Below are 8,663 nucleotides of genomic sequence, written 5' to 3' on the forward strand. Positions count from 1 at the left end.
AAGAGGTTATAGCAAGGTGGGGGTGGTCTCTTCTCCCAGGTAAGAGGTGACAGGAAGAAATGGTCTCAAGTTACAACAGGGAAGGTTTAGACTGGATATGAGGAAAAATTTCTTCACTGAAAGGGCTGTAACACGTTGAAACAGGCTCCCCAGGGAAGTGGTTGAGCCACCATACATGGAGGTATTTAAAGGATGGGTAGATTCCATGATTCTAAGAAGTGGAAACTGCAAGAGCTCAATCATGTAATACCCTTTATTCTCCTTCCCATTGCAACCTTCCTTCAGCAAAAGGATTCTGGGCAGAAAGTGAGACATGGCAATTTGGTTTCCAATCTTATGAGAGGGGGAGGGAGAAACAAAGATAAAAAGACCCACTGCTGAAAAGAAACTCATCTGCCAGGATTAGGGTTCTTTAAAACATCTGAAAATAGATGTTCCCAGCCTCAGATGCCAAAAAGTGAGTCTCTGCTCACTCTTTCCAGGATAGCTTTCAGCACCAGAGCTGCAGTCATTTTCATTACAGAACTAAAATTTCTGTGTTGCTGATGCTACTTTTTTGATGAGGAATGTGCTACAAGGCCACAGACAATCATTTGTTTGTTGGTATCTCCAGGAGATGTTTCTGACAAAGGGAATATGTTTCAACACATATAAATAAGCATGTGCTTAAAAGAAAGAAATGTCTGGGTGTGTTCCAACAACGTGTAGCCTGAGCAGGAAGAAGCCCAACCATTTTGAGGTGCAGTCAATAAGCTCCCAGGCTTTTCTTTTTTTCCTGACATGAAAATATTCTTGCAGGATGTGTTCAAGAATCTGTGGGGTTTCCTGGTTTCCTCTGAAATTCACACTTCAAAGTTTTCAGCTCAAGAAGTGGATAAATCTGACTCTATTTATAAAGTCATTTGTAGGTAGAGGCTGAAAAACCTGTTGGTACTCTTTGCCCCTTAGAAGTGGGTTCCCAAAGGAAAAACGCAATTGCTGAAATACCTAAAATGAACACAATTCACTTCATCTTTAGAAAAAGTATTATCCTTTGTGGTAAAATTCTTATTGATTTCCTAAAAAGATATTTGCCTGTCATTAGGTATGTTCCCTGCAATTCTGCATAACAGCACTGCTCAGTGTGAATATGCTCCTTCTCTTCTTTCTCTGATTCCTCTTGGAAGACAATTTCCTGTTCCTTGGAAAAGTTTTTTATAGTGAGGGTAGAGCAAGTGACCCAGCAACTTGTTATGCTGACAAGTAGATTATTTATGTGCTGCAGTTTCAGTTTATGAAATATATTATGTAATTTCAGGTGATTTATATACTGCCACATTGTAACCTTTGTATTGAATGCATTTTACTCAGCTGCCTTTGCAAGAAAGAAGAAGCCATTGTTGGTTGGATTTCTGTGTTGTGGTTTGGGGTTCCTTTTTTATTTTCTTTCTTTTCAAAACCTACTGGGTTTGTTTACACTTCCTGCAAAGTAACAGCAGATCCTGGGCTTTTAAAGTGTGAGAAAGTAAGAGGACCTCCCTTTTCTAGAAGCTGTCAGAACAAAGTAGTTGGACTGTGTTGTGGTGCTTATTGGGAATCAGTTGGTCAGGAGTGTCAAGAACAAAGAAAGTAAGAATACAACTACATAGATCAATAACATCCTAACACATATTATTGCTGATATGGACAACTATCACAACAATAAGGAGACTACCTAGAGAAGGCTAGAGGTGCTACTGGAAAAGATCAAAGAGAAGTAGAGAGGCAGGGAAGCACTCAGGGGTACTGCAGTGCACAGGTGAATTAATGCAATCGAGCCCTGGATGCTCTGATCTTTCAATAGCAACAGAACTGACCAAGATTTCTAAGATGAAATACAAAAATTGGCTTTATAGAGATTTCATGAGAGAGCAGAGAGAGAAGTGAATCTGTTAAAATTCAATTGCACATTAAACTCCGTAAGATACTGCTGCTAAAATTTTCATTTAAATCTGAACAATACACAGGACAGCTCTGGGTAGTGAAAAAAGGGAGCTTTGTAACCTGGGGTGAAAATATGAATGTGTAAATAACATGAAAATCCATTTCAGGATGAATGAGTCCATCTGCAAACTTCTAACAGGGCTTTAACAGATAGGCAGTGTCAGCTCTTGGTCTCCAGCTGCAGAATTTCCACACTGGAAAATGCGTCTCTAGAAAATTATATGATCTTGTCCTGTTATCTGAACTCAAAATATGTTATTTCCACTGTGGACATTGATGTCATCTGAAGTCAGGTATGCTTTGTGTAACACTGCTGCCTCACCCACAACAAAAATTATGTATAAAGTCAAAGAATGTTAGGATGCCTTCCTTTGAAAATGTGAGCATCCAGTCTTGTAAGATGGTTTATTTGAGGGTGGTGTGTGTGTGTGTGTGTTGGGTGCATAACTTAAGGGAAAATAATCCCTTAAGTATCTTCACAAGTTAAATACAAATCTCACATCAGTTCCTAAATATTGTGTCAGTTTAACTCCAGTCTTTTACGTCTGCTTGAATCAAAACACAGATTGGTCAAGAGATGACACTTGTACTTGCATGGTCCAGTCAACAACATGATTCATGTTGTTGCATAAATTGACAAGATAATCCAGCCAGCTCTACCTAGCAGCTGCTGTGTTGCTGACACTCTCGTGTGCTCTCCTTATGAAAAAAAAGCTGAACACAACTTGGCTAAAAACATGCTAGAACTAAAACTTCAGCAGACACAATGCAATGAGAAGATAAAAAGTTCACTTGAAAATGGCAGGTCTCACAACACAGATCTGAAGTTTCAGAAGAATAGCAATGTGGCAGTACAAAGAAAAAAGACTCTTGAAGAGATGTTTGGATGGTTTCAAGGTGCTTTGAACAACATTCAGCATCCTTGCACTGCCTTAGGTGAGAGAGGGTGATGCTGTGTGTCAGGCAAATTCAAATTTAATATGAAGAAAAGCAGAGGTACATAATTCAAAATTTTTAAAAAAAAGCTTTCACAACACAGTGAAAGGCTTGAATCCTAGCTTGGGTGAAGGATACTCATAGATTTGGTTTTTTTTTTTTTTTAATACAGTCACATACTTCAAGGGTAGAAATAGGTGTTTATCTGCAGTAGAAAGGAGTATGTAAAGGCTTTGTGAATCAGGAGCTCTTTCATTCTGCCCTACTTCCCTTGCCAGCTGCCCTTAATACTTATGCTAACAATCCTATTTGTCTACCCCACATACCTGCTGGGAGTGCCCTCCCTTGGCAGGGAGAATCTCCCAGCCTCAGAGATGGGTTGCACAACATCTGACCATAAATCAGCATCAAATCTGGGATTACTGTGTGTGTTTCTGCTCTCCTTGTCTCATGCCTCATGCATTGTGAAGGCACAACACAAGGACTGCTCACATTTGGCTGTGGCTGTGGTACAGAGACTCAGGCTGAAGGCTGGATCCACAAAGGCCTTTCAGGGCTGGAAGGGATGGTCACATCTCTAAGTCCATTGTGAAGCTTTGGTATGCCTCCTTGCAACTGTCAGCTAAGGCTGGTTTCCATACAGACCTGCATTTTCAGAACCAAGGTTCCCTATTAAATCCAGGCTTTGCACAAAAGCTCCCCTTCAGATTCCCCAAGGGGAAAACCCATGGAAGGAAACAGCAGCAAAGGTGTTGTCAGGATGAAGACAGATATAAAGAGAACTGGACAAGGGGTAAATCTGGCTCTACCAAGGAAACAATGTTATCAGAGTAAATGAAGGGAAAACAAAAAGAGTTATCAACCTCAAGTTATGTTTTCGGCAAAACTAAAAGGAACAAACCCACATCTTGGCAGGAGTGACTTCACAATGTATTGTTTACCATTAACTCATTAGGTCTATAGCTGCCATATTAGTTAACTCTGCATGTTGTCACAAGCACTGGTAATGAGCCAAAGACTTTTGCCATTGCTTTTGCCTGGCAGCTCCAGGTAAATAGAGTTCACTCATTTACTTTATTTAGATACAAGTCTGTGCTCTAGTTCCCGCTCTCCTGCTTTACCCTACCCCCACATTCAGTGTGTGTACATAAAGACGTGCCAGAGAAGCCAAGTTCCTTGTGGGCCACAGCACATGAACTCTTTTCCTTTTTCTGGAGACGATTACTTTGAGTGCTGCTGAGTTGGGCTGGCAGGCTGGGCTGGTAGAAACCTCTTTCTCTGCATGTCCCTGGTCTGGTTTAGAAAATTCCCAAAGAAGCAAGTCCATATGTTTTAGGGCCAGAGTTGCTCCTTGCACAAAAGTTGAGTGAGCATCTCAAATACCAACTATGTCACTATGCATGCACAACACCCAGTAGCTGGACTGCTCCTGCTTGAAAGCACCTGAACTGCTGCAGACCCCCTCCCAGAGACCCCTGGCGCCCTCCTTCCTAGCAGTCCCATTCTCCTCCAGACCGTCCCACCTATTATTTGCTCTGCTAGCAAAACACAACATAGTGCATGAGAAAAGTCAGAGCAAACAAATCACTTTTCCCCCTGAGATTCCCTATCTGGAAAGCAGGAATAAACTTTTCTTGGAAGGATATATTATCTTGGGAGGAGTAGTTACTGGGAAGTGACAAGTATTGGTGTTTGGCTACTACCGTCATGAAAGCCCAATGGTTTGTGGTTGTAGAGCAAGATCCATTAGCCTTTGTTTAGAATGAACGAATGTACAATCTCACTCAGTTTGCAGCATCCCGTGCAATACTGGCTATCCCTGATGAGCCAGGGATACATGAAAATTCTTTATTGCAATTATTGAAAATTCTTTATTGCACCCCTGAAAATTCTTTATTGCAATTCTTCCAATCTAAAAAAATGAGTCAAAAACATCTATTAATATTTATAAATCACATGTAACCTGGACAGATAGTAATTTGCCCAAATTTTCTGTAAAATACTTCAATCTCAATTCAGGTTGTTTGTCCTTAAATAATAAATAGTTGTTATCAACTATTCCGTGTTATGGACTAACCTCACCAGCTCCTCTGAAATGATTTTATTCTTCCTTCCTAGGAGATGCAAGGAAACAATCTTACAGACTAAGCTACAACCTTTAACGGAGCAATTTGTGGAATGATCCCTCCTGTGGAAGGATCATTACAGTAGGAACACACAGCATGGGAGGCTCCTGCAGAGCAATGATGGCAACTTTCGGACATGGGTGGTGGAAGAGTCATTAAGGACCTGTGCTGCTGGACCTCGAACTAAGAAAGGAGGACTGGTTTGGGATATGAGAGCTGGGAGTAGTCTTGGTTGTGGTGACCATGAGATGGTGGAATACAGGATCCTGTGTGGAAGAAACAGGACAGTATTCTATTACATCTTGAAAATATGATTCTGTTACTTCAGAGTTTTGTAGAAAAAAACCAGAAATGCATTTCTGCATTTTTGTTTGCTGAGTATTTAACAGCCCTGCTGTGCTCTGAGTGCTCCTAGAAAGAGAGCCTCAGTGGGAAACTTTAATCCTCTGAGAACAAATTCTGTCCCTCCAAAAAATACAACCATAAAATAGCTCCACAGTGATCAACCCTGTGGCATCCGCTTACTAAAGGACAAAAGCCAATCCACCTCAGAAATAGCTGTGAAGCAATTGTGTGTCCTTTTATCTCTCTCTGTGGGACAAATTAGAATGGGTACTCATCAGGGTGAATACTTTAATAGACCTTAAACATTGAAAGATAACCTGAGTGAAAGTCGGGGTGATCAAACTAGCTCATTTATCCCAAATTTTTGAGAAAATGAGTGTTTTTGCTTAATATCTGAATCCCAGTTATATGTTGCTTTCTAGGAAGAAACATCAAAGGCCTACTCTTTCTTCTCACTAAATGCATAGGTCTATATAAGATATGCCTGGGAACTAACATTTTACCACCACTGGTCATGCAACAGGAAGTTTCCCATTGTTTGGGAAAGAAATGACATCTTTAAATTCTATACTTTAACAGAAAACGGTGGTAATATCTCAATTATTTCTGTAGATGAATGAGCCATTGGAGGCTTCAGCATTCTTTGCTGCATTACAGATTGCTTGTTTTGCTGGAGTAACCATAATAGAGAAATGCAACACTGCCTGTGCTGTGTGGCTATATATGTATATCCCACTGAGAAGTGATACATCAGCTGTGTCAGTGGAGCTTATACAGCAAGATTTATGTTTCTTACTGGAGAACTTGCTATAAATATAGCTATAACCACCTACTCATGTTTTATCTCAAGAATTTATTCACATATTTTTACAGTTAAGGGTACAAATAACTGCTAAGAGGCTAGAACTCCTTTGAGTAGATTACCCCCATATAGATGCAATTTAAGAAATCCAGGTTCAGCTGTAGCTCTGTATCACATATCAGAGCAGCCTTTAAAAGTTGAAGTGCTGACTGTAGATATTCCAAATTGCAACGCATTGCAATGCTTGTTTGATTTGTACCCAAGACAAAATGAACCTGTTCAGCAACCAGGTAATTATTAAGTGCATGCCATAGAAAATGCTATAGGATTGGTTGCATAAACTAGAGCATGCCACTGGATTTTCAAGCCTCAAAGGAGGAGCTCATTCTTCTTTCAGAAAATTCTTTTTTGCTAATGTCTGCTAATGTTTTACTGTTTCTGCATTCTGACTTCATTCAGATCTTAGTAACATGTAGCTTCCCCTAGCTATTCTTCTTGTCAGCCTCGCACCCTGGCTCTCCTGCTCATGCTAAACTTCTCATCCATTTATTTCACGTATATGGCTTAGTACAGTGCGTGCATGAAATGTACATCGTGTTGTACTGATGTGCATTCCCCCAGCTTTCCCTATGGCTTGTGGCACAAATGGCACACAGGACAGATGTCTGCTGTGGACAGACACCAAGAGATGAGCGAAGCAGGTCATAGAAACATAGACTCAGAGGATGGTTTGGGTTGGAAGAACTTAAGGTTCTTCTAGTTCCAATGCCCTGCTTTGGGCAGGAACACTTTCCCCTAGACCAGGTTGCTCAAAGCCCCATCCAGCCTGGCCTTGAACACTTCCAGGGATGCATCCACATCTCTGGACAACTTCTCAGAAGCATCAGTCCATGGGAGCCACAGGTCAGAGATCATTAGAAACTGGTGGTAGCAATAGTTTAGGACATCTGTTTCCTTGGCTCGAGAGAAGGGAACGAGGCAGAAAGCTGTTCTCCACACAGTGTGTATTTCACTTACTTGCTTATTAAGTTTTCCCTCACGCCGTTGACATCAGAGGGACAACGTGGAGCTGGCAGCACTGCACGGCGCTCGGTTCAGCTGGTGGCACTGTCTCGGCGCTTCCTGACGGCCGGAGAGCGAAGCAAGCCCCGAGCAGCTGGTGACAGCCCTCGTTTGGCAGCCGTAAGGGCAGCAGGCGGCAGGGAGGAGCGCTGGGGCTCCCCGGAGCGCTGCGCTCGGGCAGCCGGGGCCGATGGTGAGGCCAGGTGAGCCCCGGGATGGCTCCCCGGCCAGAGCGACCCGCTCCCCGCCCCGACACCTGCGCGGCGCCGCCCCGCAGCACCCGGGGCCAGGCGGGGCCCCGCCGCCGCCCTTAAAGCCCGGCCGCCCCCGGCACCTTCCTTCCCTCTTTTCCTGCCTTCCTCCCGACTTTCAGCCCCGAGCGCTCCGGACCGCGCCGGCGACATGGGTAGGTGTGGCGGTGCGGGATGGGGCAGCCCGGCGCGGGTGGCGGAGTGGCGGTGCCCGGCCCGTGGGAGGGATGCCGCCCGGGGATGAGCATCCCTCCAGCCGCTTCCCTCCGAGCCGGGTGATCGTGCCGGGCTGCGAGCTGACAGCGTGGCCAAGGGTCTCGCCTGCCCAGGGCTGGCTCTGCTGCTCGGTGTCGGTCTGAGGAACTCCCCGGCTACTCTTGGGTCTCTACTCTCCCTCCGGGGCAGCTCTCCCTCTGGCAACGCTGTATCCTGGTTTATACGACCTTGCCTTGAAACCCAAGTGAGAGCCGAGAGATGGTGCCTCGGTCTCTGTAAGCTCTGAGAGCTGAGCCCCTGGCCGGTAAGGTTTATCCTATGCTCCATTTCTAAGGCATGTGGAGCTTGAGATCTGAGCACAAGTTAAATGTGGTGTTCCTTGCAGATGTTAAATAATGCTTTTTCATTGAGAGTGTTTGCCTAGGGTTGTCCTAGTGTTTTTTAAATACACAGATATATAGCTGGAAGATTTAGATAAGGACAGAACCCATTTATCTAATTAATCCTGAAGCTTTTTTCCTGTCTAAATTGGAACACTGAGAGGTTGAGGTACAAAACCGACTGTTTTGTGATGTATCTCTCCATTGCCTTTCACTGGACTTCTGGTCCTGCATGGTCTGAGTACATATGTGTCTCTCATAGCAAGCAGTTCCTCGGCTGGAGAAACCTTGTCTCACTCAGGGAAGGAACCTGAAATGCCTACCCTCTATCTCCAAAAAAAAAAAAACAAAAACCCAAAAAAAAACCAAAAAACAAAAAAACAAAAAAAAAACCCAAGAAAGTACCATTGCAACTTCAGCAAGCAAATCTGTGTCCTGGGGACAAGCAACCGTAGTAATGAGCAGGCAGGACATGCCAGTGGTGCTGCCAGGGGTCTGCTGGCTTGGGCAGACAACCAGGAAAATGGAGATAGTTCTCTGAAGAGAAGGAAATGGGATGCATCTGGGTCTGCCCATTTACTAC

This window comes from Vidua macroura, chromosome 2 (genome assembly GCF_024509145.1).
Source record: "Vidua macroura isolate BioBank_ID:100142 chromosome 2, ASM2450914v1, whole genome shotgun sequence".
NCBI lineage: Eukaryota > Metazoa > Chordata > Aves > Passeriformes > Viduidae > Vidua > Vidua macroura.